This window comes from Dipodomys merriami, unplaced genomic scaffold, assembly GCF_024711535.1.
Source record: "Dipodomys merriami isolate MVZ:Mamm:240054 unplaced genomic scaffold, mDipMer1.0.p SCAF_84, whole genome shotgun sequence".
Taxonomy (NCBI): Eukaryota; Metazoa; Chordata; class Mammalia; order Rodentia; family Heteromyidae; genus Dipodomys; species Dipodomys merriami.
This window is the reverse complement of record NW_027206446.1, coordinates 4,763,479-4,778,400: the sequence shown is the minus strand read 5'-3', so window position 1 is coordinate 4,778,400 and position 14,922 is coordinate 4,763,479.

Below are 14,922 nucleotides of genomic sequence, written 5' to 3'. Positions count from 1 at the left end.
CCGCTTTGTCCCCGCTGTGTTCCGCTGTGTCCCCCTTTTCCCCCCACTGTGTCCCGTTGTGTCTCCAGCTGTGTAGCCCGCTGTGCCCCACCGTGTGCCCGCTGTATCGACGCTCTGTCCCGCTGGCTCCCGCTGTGTCCTCGCTGTGTCACCCGCTGAGTCCTTCTGTGTCCCCACTATGTCCCGCTGTGTCCTCGCTGTGTCCCCCGCTCTGTCGCGCTGTGTCCCCCATCTGTTCCCCGCTGTGTCCCCCGCTGTATCCCGCTATGTCCCTCGCTGGGTCCCGCTGTGTCCACTGCTGTGTCCCCTCTGTGTCCCAGTCTGTGCCCCGCAGTGTCCTGCTGTGTCCTCGCTGTTTCCTCCGCTGTGTCCCGCTGTGTCTTCGCTGTGTACACGCTGTGTCCCTCTTTGTACCCTGCTGTGTCCAGCTGAGTCACCGCTATGTCCCGTTGTGTCCCCCGCTCTGTCCCCCGCTGTGTCCCGCTGTGTCCCGCTGTGTCCCGCTGTGTCCCCGCTGTGTCCCCGCTGTTTCCGGCTGTGTCAGGCTGTATCCCCGTTGTGTCCCACTTTGTCCCCAGTGTGTCCCGATGTGTCCCCGCTGTGTCCCCGCTGTGTCCCCTGCTGTGTCCCCTGCTGTGTCCCCTGCTGTGTCCCCCGCTGTGTTCCCCTCTGTGTCCTGCTGTGTCCCTCTGTGTGCTCGCTGTGTCCCCCGCTGTGTCCCGCAGTGTCCCCCGCTGTGTCCCGCTGTGTCCCCTGCTGTGTCCCGCTGTGTCCCGCTGTGTCACGCTGTGTCCCGCTGTTTCCCCCGCGGTGTCCCGCTGTTTCACGCTGTGTCCCCGCTGTGTCCTGCTGTGTCCCCCGCTGTGTCCTTGCTGTGTCCCCGCTGTGTCCCCTCTGTGTCCCCCTGTGTCCCCCGCTGTGTCCTCGCTGTGTCTCTTGCTGTGTCCCACTGTGTCCCCTGGGTGTCCCCGCTGTGTCCCCCGCTGTGTCCTCCGCTGTGTCCCATTGTGTACCGCTGTGACCCCCTCTGTGTCCCGCTGTGTCCCCGCTGTGTCGACGCTGTGTCCCCCGCTGTGTCCCGATGTGTCCCCGCTGTGTCCCCGCTGTCCCGTGAGGTGTCCCCCTGTGTCCCCTTCTGTGTCCCCCACTGTGTCCCACTGTGTTCCCTGCTGTGTCCCGCTGTGTCCCTCTGTGTCCTCACTGTGTGCCCCGCTGTGTACCGCTGTGTCCCCACTGTGTCACGCACTTTGTCCCCACTGTGTCCCGCTGTGTCCCTCGATTTGTCACGCTGTGTCCCGCTGTGTCCCCGCTGTGTCCTGCTGTTTCCCGCTGTGTCCCTCTGGGTCCCCGCTTTGTCCTTCTGTGTCCCGCAGTGTCCCCCGCTGTGTCCTTCTGTGTCCCGCAGTGTCCCCCGCTGTGTCCCGCTGTGCCCCCGCTGTGTCCTTCTGTGTCCCAGCTGTGTCCTCGCTGTGTCCCCCGCTGTGTCCCGTTGTGTCTTCCGCTGTGTCATCGCTGTCTCTCGCTGTGTCCTGCTGTTTCCCTGCTCTGTCCCACTGTGTACGGCTGTTTCCCCGCTGTGTCCCGCAGTGTCCCGCTGTGTCTCCGCTTTGTCTTGCTGGTTCCCCGCTGTGTCCCCCGCTGTGTCCCACGCTGTGTTCTGCTGTGTCCTGTCGTATCCCGCTTTGTCCCCCGAAGTGTCTCCCGATTTGTCCCTGCTGTGTCCCGCTATGTCCCGCTGTGTCCCGCTGTGTCCCATGCAGCGGGACACAGTGGGGTACACAAGGGGGCACAGCGGGACACAGCGGGGACACAACGGGACACAGTGAGGGACACAACGGGACACAGCGGGGGACAAGCGGGACACAGCTGGAAACAGCGGGGATACAGCGGGACACAGCAGGGACACAGCTGGACACAGCGGGGAACACAGCAAGTGACAAAGCGGGACACAGCAGGGGACAAAGCGGGACATAGTGGGTCACAGGGGGGGACACAGCGGGGGATACAGCGGGGCACCGCTGGACATAGCGGGGACACAAAGGGACACAATGGGGGACACAGCAGGACACAGCGAGGGACACAGCGGGACACAATGGGACACAGCAGGGGACACAGCGGGAAACAGCCGGGGACACAGGGGGACACAGCGGGACACAGCGGGGAAACAGCGGGGACACACCGAGACACAGTGGGACAAATCGGGAAACACAGCAGGACACAGTGGGGACACAGCGGGGGACACAGCGGGGAAACAGCGGGAAAGAGCGGGTCACACAGCGAGGACACAGAGGGACACAGCGGGACACAGCAGGGAAAACAGTGGGACACAGCGGGGGACACAGCAGGGGACACAACGGGGACACATCGGGACACAGTGTGGAAACAGGGGGACACAGCGGGGACACAGCGGACACAGAGGTACACAGCGGGGCACAGCGGGGGACCCAGAAGGGGACACAGCGTGACACAGCGGGGACAAAGCGGGACACAGCGGGGACACAACGTGACACAGTTTGAGACACAGCGGGACACAGCGGGGGACACAGCGGGGACGCAGCGGAGGACACAGTGGGACACAGCGTGACACATCGGGAACACAGAGGGACACAGCTGGGGACACAGCGGGACACAGCATGACACAGCGGGGGATATAGAGGGACAAAGCAGGACACCGCGGCACATAGCGGGGACACAGCGGGACACAGCGTGACAAATCGGGGGACACAGCGAGACACAGTGGGGACACAGCGGGGAACACAGCGGGACACCACGGAACACGGCGGGACACAGTAGGACACAGCAGGGACACTGCGGGGACACAGCGGGACGCAGCGCGGACACAGTGGGACTCAGCGGGACACAGCGGGGGCTAGATCGGGACACAGCGGGGGACAGAGCGGGGGTCACAGTGGGGACACAACAGGACAAAGTGGGGGACACAGCGGGACAGAGCGGGGGACACAGGGGGTCACAGCGGGACGAAGCGGAGGACACAGTGGGACACAGTGGGACATAGCAGGGACACAGGGGGACACAGAGTGACAAATCGCGGGACACAGCGAGACACAGCGAGGGACACAGCGGGGACACAGCGGGGACACAGCGGGACACAGCGAGACACAGCGGGGGACACTGCCGGACACAGCGGGACACAGCGGGGAACACAGCGAGGACACAGGGGAACCCAGCGGGACATAGGGACAATACTGCGGGGACACAGCGGGACACAGCGGGGTACACAGATGGGGACACAACGGCACACACTCGGGGACACAGCGGCACACAGCGGGACACAGCAGGACACAGCGGGGGACACAGCAGGAAACAGCGTGGGACACTGCGGGGGACACAGCGGGGGACAGCGGGGGAAACAGCGAGGACAAAGCGGGACCCAGAGGGACATAGCATCGATACAGCGGGGACACAGCGGGACACAGCAGGGGACACAGCGGGACACAGTAGGGGACACAGCGGGTCACAGTGGGACACATCGGGGGACACAGCGGGACACAGCGGGGACAGAGCGGGACACAGCAGGGGACACACCGGGGGACATAGCGGGGAACACAGCGGTACACAGCGGGGACACAGCGGGTTAACAGCAGCGGACACAGCGGGGGACACACCCGGGTACACAGCGGGACACAGCGGGGGACAAAGCGGGACACCACGGGACACAGCGGGACACGGCAGGGGACACAGCGGGACACAGCGGGACACAGCGGGGTACACAGCGGGACACAGCGGTTATACAGCGAAGACACAGCGGGGGACACAACGGGGTATAGAGGGGACACAGCAGAACAAAACAGCACACAGTGGGACACAGCGGGGACACAGCGGGACACAGCGGGACACAGCGAGGGACACAGCGGGGGACAGCGGGGACACACCGGGGCAAACGGGGATAGAGCGGGACACAGCGGGGGACAGAGCGGTGGACATAGCGGGACACAGCGGGGGACAAGCGAAGACACAACGGGACACAGTGGGACAGAGCGGGGACACAGCTGGACACACAGGGTTTCACAGTGGGACAGAGCAGTGACACAGCGAGGACACAGCGGGACAGAACAGGACACAGAGGGGACACAGCTGGACACAGCGAGGACACAGCGGGACACAGCGAGACACAGCGGGGACACAGCAGGGGACACAGCGGGACATAGCGGGGAGACAGCGGAGACACAGCGGGGGATACAGCGAGGGACACAGCGGGACACAGCGGGGACACAACGGGGACACAGCGGTTCACAGCAGGAAACAGCGGGGACACAGCGGGGGACAGCGGGGCCACAGCTGGGGACAAAGCGGGGGACACAGCGGGAGACACAGCGGGGGACACAGCGGGACACAGGGGGACACAGCGAAACACAGTGGGGACACAGCAGGACACAGCGAGGACACAGCGGGATACAGCGTTGACACAGCGAGGACACAGCGGGACAGAGGGGGACACAGAGGGGACACAGTTGGTCACAGCGAGGACAAAGCAGGGACAGAGCAGGACACAGAAGGTTACACAGCAGGGACACAGCGGGACACAGATGGGACAAGCGGGGGACACAGCGGGACACAGCAGGACAAAGCGGGTGACGGCAGGGACACAGCGGGACACAGCGGAGACAGAGCGGGGGACACAGCGGGACACAGCGGGGACACAGCGGGACACAGCGTGGACACAGCGGGGACACAGCGGGACACAGCTGTTGACACTGCGGGGACACAGGGGTACACAGCGGCTGACACAGCGGCGGCAGAGCGGGACACAGCGAGGGACATAGCGGGGACACAACGAGCCACTGCGGGACACAGTGGGACACAGCAGAGGACACAGCGGGCGACAGCGGGGACAAAGCGGGACACAGCGGGGACAAAGTGGGGGACACAACGGGGGACACAGTGAGACACAAAGGGACACAGCAGGACACAGCGGGGGACACAGCGGGACACAGCGGGGGACATACTGTGACACAGCGCGGGACACATAGGGACACAGCGGGGACAAACCGGGGAACAGCGGGGAAATAGCGGGACACAGCGGGGGACAGCGGGGACACAGCCGGAGAGAGCGAGACACAGCTGGACACAGCGGGGGACACAGCGTTACACAGCGAGGACACAGCGGGACACACAGGGGGACAAAGCGGGACACAGCGGGGGACACAGCGGGACACAGCGGGACACAGCGGGGAAACAGCGGGGACACAGCAGGGACACAGCGGGACACAGCAGGGGACACACCGGGACACAGCGGAACACAGCGGGTCACATTGGGGACACAGCGGGGGACACAAAGGGTACACAGCAGGACACAGTGGGGGACAGAGCGAGGACACAGAGGGACACAGCGAGGACACAGCGGGGACTCAGTGGGTGACACAGTGGGGGACAAAGCAGGACACCACGGGACACAGCGGGACAGAGTGGGACACAATGGGGGACACAGCGGGACACAGCGGGGTACACAGCGGGACACAGTGGGTACACAGCGAGGACACAGCTGGGGACACAGAAGGGGACAGCGGGGACACACCAGGCGACAAAGGGGAACCAGCGGGACACAGCGGGGGACAGCGGGGACACAGCGGAACTAAGCAGCACACAGCGGGACACAACGGGGACACAGCGGGGGACACAGCGGGGACAGAGCGGGACACAGCGGGACACAGCAGGACACAGTGAGGGACACAGCGAAGTACACAGTGGGGGACAGCGGGGACACACAGGGGGACAACGGGGACAGAGAGGGACACAGTGGGGGACAGAGTGGGGGACATAGCGGGACACAGCGGGGGACAAGCGAAGAAACAACGGGACACAGTGGGACACAGCGGGGACACAGCTGGACACAGCAGGTTTCACAGTGGGACACAGCGGTGACACAGCGAGGGACACAGCGGGACAGAGCGGGGGACACAGCGGGGGACATTGCGGGACACAGCGGAGGACAAGCAAAGACAAAACGGGACAGAGCGGTAACACAGCGGGGACACAGCTGGACACAGCGTGTTACACAGCGGGACACAGCGGTGACACAGCGAGGACAAAGCTGTGTCACCCGCTCTGTCCCGCTGTGTACCCGTTGTCCCCCGGTGTGTCCCTGCTGTCCCCCGCTGTGTCCCTGCTGTGTCCCCGCTGTGTCCCTGCTGTGTTCCCCGCTGTGTCCCGCTGTGTCCCGCTGTATCCTGCTGTGTCCCCCTCTGTGTCCCTCTGTGTCCACCGATGTGTCCCCGCTGTGTCCCCGCTGTGTCCCGCTGTGTCACGCTGTGTCCCCGCTGTTTCTCGCTGTGTCCCCGCTGTGTCACGCTGTGTCCCGCTGTGTCCCCCGCTGTGTCCCGCTGTGTCCCCGTTGTCCCCCAGTGCGTCCCTGCTGTTCCCTGCTGTGTCCACCGCTGTGTTCCGCTGGGTCCCGCTGTGTCCGCCGCTGTGTCCCCCGCTGTGTCACACTCTGTACCCCCTGTATCCCCCGCTGTGTCCCGCAGTGTCCCCCGCTTTGTCCCCCACTGTGTCCCCGCTGTGTCCCGCTGTGTCAATGCTGTGTCCCGCTGTGTCCCGGCTTTGTTCGCCCCTGTGTCCCCTGATGTGTCCCGGTGTGTCCTGCTGTGTCCCGCTGTGTTCCCCGCTGTGTACCGCTGTGTCCCCGGCTGTGGCCCCGCTGTGTCCCAGCTTTGTCCCTCTGTGTCCAGCTGTGTCCCCTGCTGTGTCCCCCGCTGTGTCCCCCACTGTAGCCCCGTTGTGTCTCCCGCTGTGTCCCTGCTTTTTGCCGCTGTGTCCGCGCTGTGTCCCGCTCTGCCCCCTGCCTTGTCCCCCGATGTGTCCCTGCTGTGTCCCGCTGCGTCCCACACTGTGTCCCGCTGTGTCCCGCTGTGTGCCGCTGTGTTGTCCGCAGTGTCCCCGCTCTGTACACCCTGTGTCCTGCTGTGTCCCACTTTGTTCCGCTCTGCCAACGCTGTGTCCGCTATGTACCCCGCTGTGTCTCGTTGTGTCCCCCGCTGTGTCCCGCTGTGTCACCCGCTGTTGTTCCCTGTTTCCCCGCTGTGTCCCGCTGTGTCCCTCTGTGTCCCCCGCTGTGTCACGCTGTGTCCCCGCTCTGTCCCCGCTGTTTCCCTGCTGTGTGCCGCTGTGTTCCCGCTGTGTCCCCGCTGTGTCCAGCTGTGTCCCCGCTGTGTCCTTGCGGTGTCCCCGGTGTGCCCCGCTGTGTTCTGTTGTGTCCACCCTGTCCCATGCTGTGTCCCGCTGTGCCCTCGCTGTGTCCCACGGTGTCCCCGCTGTGTCCCGCTGTGTACCGCTGTTTCCCCCACTGTGTCACGCTGTGTCCCCGTTTTCCCACGGTGTGAACCTGCTTTCCCCCGCTGTGTCCCCCGCTGTGCCCGCTGTGTCCCGCTGTCTCCGGCTGTGTCCCGTTGTGCCCTATCTGTGTACCCGCTGTGTCCCGCTTTGTCCCGCAGTGTCCCCCATGTGTCCCCACTATGTCCCGCTGTGTCCCCAATGTGTCCCCGCTGTGTTCCCGCTGTGTCCCGCTGTGTCCCCCGATGTGTCCCGCTGTGTCCTCTCTGTGTCCCCGCTGTGTCCCTGCTGTGGCCCCGCTTTTTCCCGCTGTTTTCCCCACTGTGTCCTCCGCTGGGTCCCAGCTGTATCCCGCTGTGTCCCCCGCTGTATACTGCTGTATCCCCGCTGTGTCCCTGCTGTGTCCCACTGTGTCCTCCGCTGTGTCCACGCTGTGTTCCTGCTCTTTTGCGCTGAGTCCCGCGGTGTCCCCGCTGTGTCCCCGCTGTTTCTGATTGTGTCCCGCTGTGTCCCGCTGTGTCCCCTGTTGTGTCCCCCCTATGTCCCTCTGTGTCCCCGCTGTGTCCCACGGTTTGTCCCCGATGTGTCACGCTGTGTCCTCACTGTGACCTCTGCTGTGTCCCGCTGTGTTCCCCGCTGTCTCCCCCACTGTGTCCTGCTGTGTAACCCTCTGTGTCCCGCAGAGTCCCCGCTGTGATCTCGCTGTGTTGCCCGTTGTGTCCCTGCTGTGTCCAGCTGTGTCCCGCTGTGTCCCGCTGTGTCCCCGCTGTGTCCCCGCTGTGTCCTGCGGTGTCCCCGCTGTTTCCCCGCTGTGTCTCCCGCTTTGTCCCCCATTGTGTCCCCCGCTGTGTCATGCTGTGTCCTGCTGTGTCCCCAGCTGTGTCCCGCTGTGTAGCGCTGTTTCCTTTCTGTGTCCCCCGCTGTGTCCCGCTGTGTCCCGCTGTGTCCCCCGCTGTGTCCCCCTGTGTCTCCCGCTGTGTTCACAGCTGTGTCCCGCTGTGTTCACAGCTGTGTCCCGCTGTGTCCTCGCTGTGTCCTACTTTGTCCCTGCTCTGTCCCCTCTGTGTCATACTGTGTCCCCCGCTATATCTTTCTGTATCCCTGCTGTGTCCCCGCTGTGTCCCGCTGTGTCCTGCTGTGTCCTCGCTGTGTCCCGGCTGTGTCACGCTCTGTCCCGCTGTGTCCCCCGCTGTGACCCTCTTTGTCCGGCTGTCCCAAACGTGTCCCCCTGTGTCCCCCTCTGTGTCCCTGCTGTGTCCCCCTGTGTCCCCTGCTGTGTCACCACTGTGTCCCGCTGTGTCCCCCGTAGTGTCCCGTGTAGTCCCAGCTGTGTACCGCTGTGTCCCGGCTGTGTCCCCGCAGTGTCCCGCTGTGTCCCCGCTGTGTCCCTGCTGTATCCCTGGTGTGTCCCCCGCTTTGTCCCCTAATCTGTCCCCCGCTGTGTCCCCTGCTGTGTCTCGCTCTGTCCCCCAATGTGTCCCCGCTGTGTCTTGCTGTGTCCCTCTGTGTCATCGCTCTGACGCCTACTGTGTCCCGCTGTGTCCCCCTATGTCCCCCTGTGTCCCCGCTGTGTCCCCTGCTGTATCCCCCCTGTGTCCCCGCTGTGTCCCGCTGTGTCCCGCTGTGTCCCCGCTGTGTCCTGCTGTGTCACGCTGTGTCCCCCGCTGTATCCTGATGTATCCCCGCTGTGTCCCCCCTGTGTCTCAATGTGTCCCCCGCTGTGTCCCCACTGTGTCTCGCTGTGTCCCGATGTGTCCTGCTGTGTCACGCTGTGTCCCCCGCTGTATCCTGATGTATCCCCGCTGTGTCCCCCCTGTGTCTCAATGTGTCCCCCGCTGTGTCCCCACTGTGTCTCGCTGTGTCCCGATGTGTCCCGCGGTGTCCCCCGTTGTGTCCCGCTTTGTCCCCCGCTGTGTCACCCACTGTGTCCCGCTTTGTACCTGCTGTGTCCCGCTGTGTCCCCCACTCTGTCCCCGCTGTGTCCACGCTGTGTCCCGCTGTGTCCTGCTGTGTCCTGCCTTGTCCCGCTGTGTCCCCTGCTGTGTCCCCGCTGTGTCCGGGCTGTTTCCCCCTGTTTCCGGCTGTGTCCCACTGTGTCCTCGATGTGTCCCAGCTGTGTCCCGCTGTGTATCCCGCTGTGTACAGCTGTGTCCCCGCTGTGTCCCGCTGTGTTCCCATCTGTGAAACCCGCTGTGTCCCCGCTGTGTCCCCGCTGTGTCCCGCTGTGTCCCACTGTGTCCCAGCTGTGTCCCCGCTGTTTCTCGCTGTGTCCCCCTGTGTCCCGCTGTGTCCTCCCTGTGTCCCGCTGTGTCCTATCTGTGTCCCCGCTGTGTCCCTGCTGTGTCCCCGCTGTGCCCCTGCTGTGGCCCCTCTTTTTCCTGCTGTTTTCCCCACTGTGTCCCTCGCTGTGTCCCAGCTGTATCCTGCTGTGTCCCCCGCTGTATACTGCTGTATCCCCGCTGTGTCCCCTCTGTGTCCCACTGTGTCCTCCGCTGTGTCCCTGCTGTATTCCTGCTATGTCTCGCTGTGTCCCGCTGTGTCCCCGGTTGTGTCCCGCTGTGTCCCCCGCTCTGTCCCCGCTGTGTCCACGCTGTGTCCGACTGTGTCCCATGCTGTGTCACCGCTGTGTCCCTCTGTGTCCCCGCTGTGTCCCACGGTTTGTCCCCAATGTGTCCCGCTGTGTCCTCACTGTGTCCTCTGTTGTGTCCCGCAGTGTTCCCCGCTGTCTCCTCCACTTGTCCTGCTGTGTCCCCCTCTATGTCCCGCAGAGTCCCCGCTGTGTCCTCGCTGTGTCGCCCATTGTGTCCCTGCTGTGTCCAGCTGTGTCCCGCTGTTTCCTGCTGTGGCCACGCTGTGTCCCCGCTGTGTCCTGCGGTGTCCCCGCTGTGTCCCCTCTGTTTCCGCGCTGTGTCCCACGCTTTGTCCCCCATTTTGTCCCCCGCTGTGTCATGCTGTGTCCCGCTGTGTCCCCCGCTGTGTCCCGCTGTGTAGCGCTGTTTCCTTTCTGTGTCCCCCGCTGTGTCCCGATGTGTCCCCCTGTGTTCCCCGCTGTGTTCACAGCTGTTTCCCGCTGTGTCCCGCTGTGTCCTCGCTGTGTCCTGCTGTGTCCCTGTTCTGTCGGCTCTTGTCCTACTATGTACCCCGCTGTATCCTTCTGTATCCTTGCTCTGTCCCCGCTGTGTCCCGCTGTGGCCCGCTGTGTCCTCGCTGTGTCCCGGCTGTGTCTCGCTGTGTCCCGCTGTGTCCTCCGGCTGTGTCCCGCTGTGTCCCGTTGTGTCCCCGCTGTGTCCCCACAGTGTCCCGCTGTGTACCCGCTGTGTCCCCGCTGTATCCCCGCTGTGTCCCCCGCTGTGTCCCCCACTCTGTCCCCCGCTGTGACCCGGGTGTGTCTCGCTCTGTCCCCCGATGTGTCCCCGCTGTGTCCTGCTGTGTCCCGCTGTGTCCTCGTTGTGTTGCCCACTGTGTCCCAGCTGTGTCCACGCTGTGTCCCTCTGTGCCTTGCTTTGTCCTCACTGTGTCCCCAGCTGTGTCCCGCTGTGCCCGCGCTGTGTCCCGCTGTGTCCCACTGTGTACCCGCTGTTTCCCCGCTGTGTCCCCCGCTGTGTCCCCCGCTGTGTCCCGCTGTGTCCCCCGCTGTGTCCCACTTTGTCCCGCTGGGTCCCCGTGTGTCCCCGCTGTGTCCCGCTCTTTCCCCCGCTGTGTCCCGCTGTGTCCTCTCTGTGTCCCCGCTGTGTCCCTGCTGTGTCCCCGCTTTTTCCCGCTGTGTTCCCCACTGTGTCCCCCGCTGTGTCCCAGCTGTATCCCGCTGTGTCCCCCGCTGTATACTGCTCTATCCCCTCTGTGTCCCCGCTGTGTCCCATTGTGTCCTCCGCTGTGTCCCCGCTGTGTCCCCGCGATGTCCCGCTCTGTCCCCGCTGTGTCACGCTGTGTCCCTTGATATGTCCCCGCTGTGTCCCTCTGTGTCCCCGCTGTGTCCCAAGCTTTGTCCCCGCTGTGTCCCGCTGTGTCCTCACTGTGTCCCCTGCTGTGTCCCGCTGTGTTCCCCGCTTTCTCCCCCGCTGTGTCCTGCTTTGTCCCCCGCTGTGTCCCGCAGAGTCCCCGCTGTGTCTTCGCTGTGTCCCGCTGTGTCCCACTGTGTCCCCGCTGTGTCCCCGTTGTGTCCCGCGGTGTCCCCGCTGTGTCCCCGCTGTTTCCCCGCTCTGTCCCCCGCTTTATCCTCCGTTGGGTCCCCCGCTGTGTCATGCTGTGTCCCGCTGTGTCGCCCGCTGTGTCCCAGTGTGTAGCTCTGTTTCCATTCTGTGTCCCCAATGTGTCCCGCTGTGTCCCGCTGTGTCACTCTGTGTCCCCCGCTGTGTCCCGCTGTGTCCCCTGCCGTGTTCCAAGCTGTGTCCCGCTGTGTCCCGCTGTGTCCCGCTGTGTACTCGCTGTGTCCCTCTGTGTCCCTGCTCTGTCCTTGCTGTGTCCTGCTGTGTCCACCACTGTGTCCTCCACTCTGTCCCCGCTGTGTCCCGCTGTGTATCCCGCTGTGTCCCGCTGTATCCCCGCTGTGTTCCCGATGCGTCCCGCTGTGTCCCCCGCTGTGGCCCCGCTGTGTTCCGCTGTGTCTCGCTGTGTCCTGCTGTATCCCCCGTTGTGTCCAGCTTTGTCCTCCGCTGTGTCCCCACTGTGTCCCCCTGTATCCCCTGCTGTGTCCCCACTGTGTCCCGCTGTGTCCCGCTGTGTCCCGCTGTGTCCCCCCCTGTGTTCCCAGCTGTGTCCCGCTGTTTCTCGCTGTGTCCTGCTGTGTCCTCGCTGTGTCCCGCTCCGTCCCTGCTCTGTCACCGCTGTGTCCTGCTGTGTCCCCCACTGTGTACCCCGCTGTGTCCCCGCTGTTTCCCGCTGTGTCCCCCGCTGTATCCCTCTGTATCCCCGCTGTGTAACCACTGTGTCCTGCTGTGTCCCGCTGTGTCCCCCGTTGTGTCCTGCTGTATCCCCCCTGTGTCCCCGCTGTGTCCCGCTGTGTCCCTTGCTGTGGCCCCGCTGTGTCCCGCTGTGTCTCGCTGTGTCCCGCTGTGTCCTCGCTGTGTCCCGCTGTGTCCCTGCTCTGTCCCCGCTGTGTCCTGCTGTGTCCCCCACTGTGTATCCTGCTGTGTCCCCGCTATGTCCCGCTGTGTCCCCCGCTGTATGCCGCTGTATCCCCGCTGTGTCCCGCTGTGTCCTTGCTGTGTCCAGGCTGCTTCCCACGGTGTCCCCGCTGTGTCCCCGCTGTGTCCTCGCTGTGTCCCCCGCTTTGTCCCCCGCTGTGTCCCCCGCTGTGACATGCTGTGTCCCGCTGTGTCCCCCACTGTGTCCCGCTGTGTCCCGCTGTATCCTTCTGTGTCCCACGCTGTGTTCCGCTGTGTCCCCCGCTGTGTCCCCCGCTGTGTCCCCCGCTGTGTCCCTCTTTGTCCCCCGCTGTATCCCGCTGTGTCCCCCGCTGTGTCCACGCTGGGTTCCGCTGTGTAAACGCTGTGTCCTCTATGTCCTCACTGTGTCCCCGCTGTGTCCCCGCTGTGTCCCGCTGTGTCCCGCTTTGTCCCTGCTGTGTCCCTGCTGTGTCCCGCTGTGTCCCGGAGTGTCCCCCGCTGTGTCCCCCGCTGTGTCCCGTTGTGTCCCGCTGTGTCCCCGCTTTCCCCCGCTGTGTCCACCCTATGTCCCGCTTTTTCCCCGCTGTCCGCCGCTGTATCCCCGCTGTGTCTCCGCTGTGTCGCGCTGTGTCTCGCTGTGTCCCCCGCTGTGTCCCATTATGTCCCCTTCTGTGTCCTGCTGTGTTCCCCGCTGTGTCCCCACTGTGGACCGCTGTGTCCCCGCTGAGACACACTGGGCTCCCGCTGTGTCCCCACTGTGTCCCATTGTGCCCCGCTGTGTCCTGCTGTGTCCACCACTGTGTCCCGCTGTGTCCCGCTGTGTCACCTGCTGTGTCCCGGCTGTTTCCCCGCTGTGTCCCGGCTGTTTCCCCGCTGTGTCCCGCTGTGTCCTGCTGTGTCCCACTGTGCCCCGCTTGTCCCGCTGTGTCCTCGCTGTGTCCCCGCTGTATCCCTGCTGTGTACCCGCTGTGTCCCACAGTGTTCCCCACTGTGTCGCCCACTGTGTTCCCGCTGTGTCCCGCTGTGTCCCCCGCTGTATCCTTCTGTATCCCTGCTGTGTCCCTGCTGTGTCCCGCTGTGTGACTCTGTGTCCTCGCTGTGTCCCTGCTGTGTCCCGCTCTGTCCCGCTGTGTCCCCCGCTGTGTCCCGCTGTGTCCGGCTGTGTCCCAAACGTGTCCCGCTGTATCCCACACTGTGTCCCGCTGTGTCCCACTGTGTCCCCTGTTGTGTCCCCGCTGTGTCCCTCTGTGTCCCCGCTGTTTCCCACGCTTTGTCCCCGCTGTGTCCCGCTGTGTCCTCACTATGTTCCCTGCTGTGTCCGGCTGTGTTCCCTGCTGTCTCACCCGCTGTGTCCTGCTGTGTCTCCCGCTGTGTCCCGCAGAGAACCCGCTGTGTATTCGCTGTGTCGCGCTGTGTCCAACTGTGTCCCCGCTGTGTCCCCGCTGTGTCCCGCTATGTCTCCGCTGTGTCCCCGCTGTGTCCCCGCTGTGTCCCCCGCTGTGTCCCCCGTTGTGTCCCGCTGTGTCCTCAGCTGTGTCCCGAATTGTCCCGCTGTGTCCCCCGGTGTCTTCCCTGCTGTGTCCCGCTGTGTCCCACTGTGTCCCACTGTGTCCCCCTATGTCCCCGTTGTGTACCCCGCTGTGTCCCCGGCTGTGTCCCCCTGTGTCTCCCACTGTGTCCCGCTGTGTCCCCGCTGTGTCCCCGCTGTGTCCCGCTGTGTCCCCCGATGTGTCCCGCTGTGTCCTCTCAGTGTCCCCGCTGAGTCCCTGCTGTGGCCCCGCTTTTTCCCGCTGTTTTCCCCACTGTGTCCCCTGCTGTGTCCCAGCTGTATCCCGCTGTGTCCCCCGCTGTATACTGCTGTATCCCCGCTGTTTCCCGGCTGTGTCCCGCTGTGTCCTCCGCTGTGTCCCCGCTGTGTTCCGGCTGTGTCCCGCTCTGTCCCGCTCTGTCCCCGTTTGTGTCCCGCTGTGTCCCCCACTCTGTCCCCACTCTGTCCACGCTGTGTCCGACTGTGTCCCGCTGTGTCCCGCTTTGTCCCCTGCTGTGTCCCCGCTGTGTCCCTCTGTGTCCCTCTGTGTCCCCCGCTGTGTCCTGCTTTGTTCCGCTGTGTCCCTGCTGCGTCCCCGCTGTGTCCTGCTGTGTCCCCGCTGTGTCTCCCGCTTTGTCCCCCATTGTGTCCCCCATTGTTTCATGCTGTGTCCCGCTGTGTCCCCCGCTGTGTCCCGCTGTGTAGCGCTGTTTTCTTTCTGTGTCCCCCGCTGTGTCCCGCTGTATCCCAGCTGTGTCCCCCTTTGTCCCCCGCTGTGTTCACAGCTGTGTCTCGCTGTGTCCCGCTGTGTCTCGCTGTGTCCTCGCTGTGTCCCGCTGTGTCCCAGCTCTGTCCCCTCTGTGTCATACTGTCTCCCCCGCTGTATCTTTCTTTATCCCTGCTGTGTCCCCGCTGTGTCCCGCTGTGTCCCGCTGTATCCTCACTGTGTCCCGGCTGTGTCACGCTCTGTCCCGCTGTGTCCCCCACTGTGACCCGCTG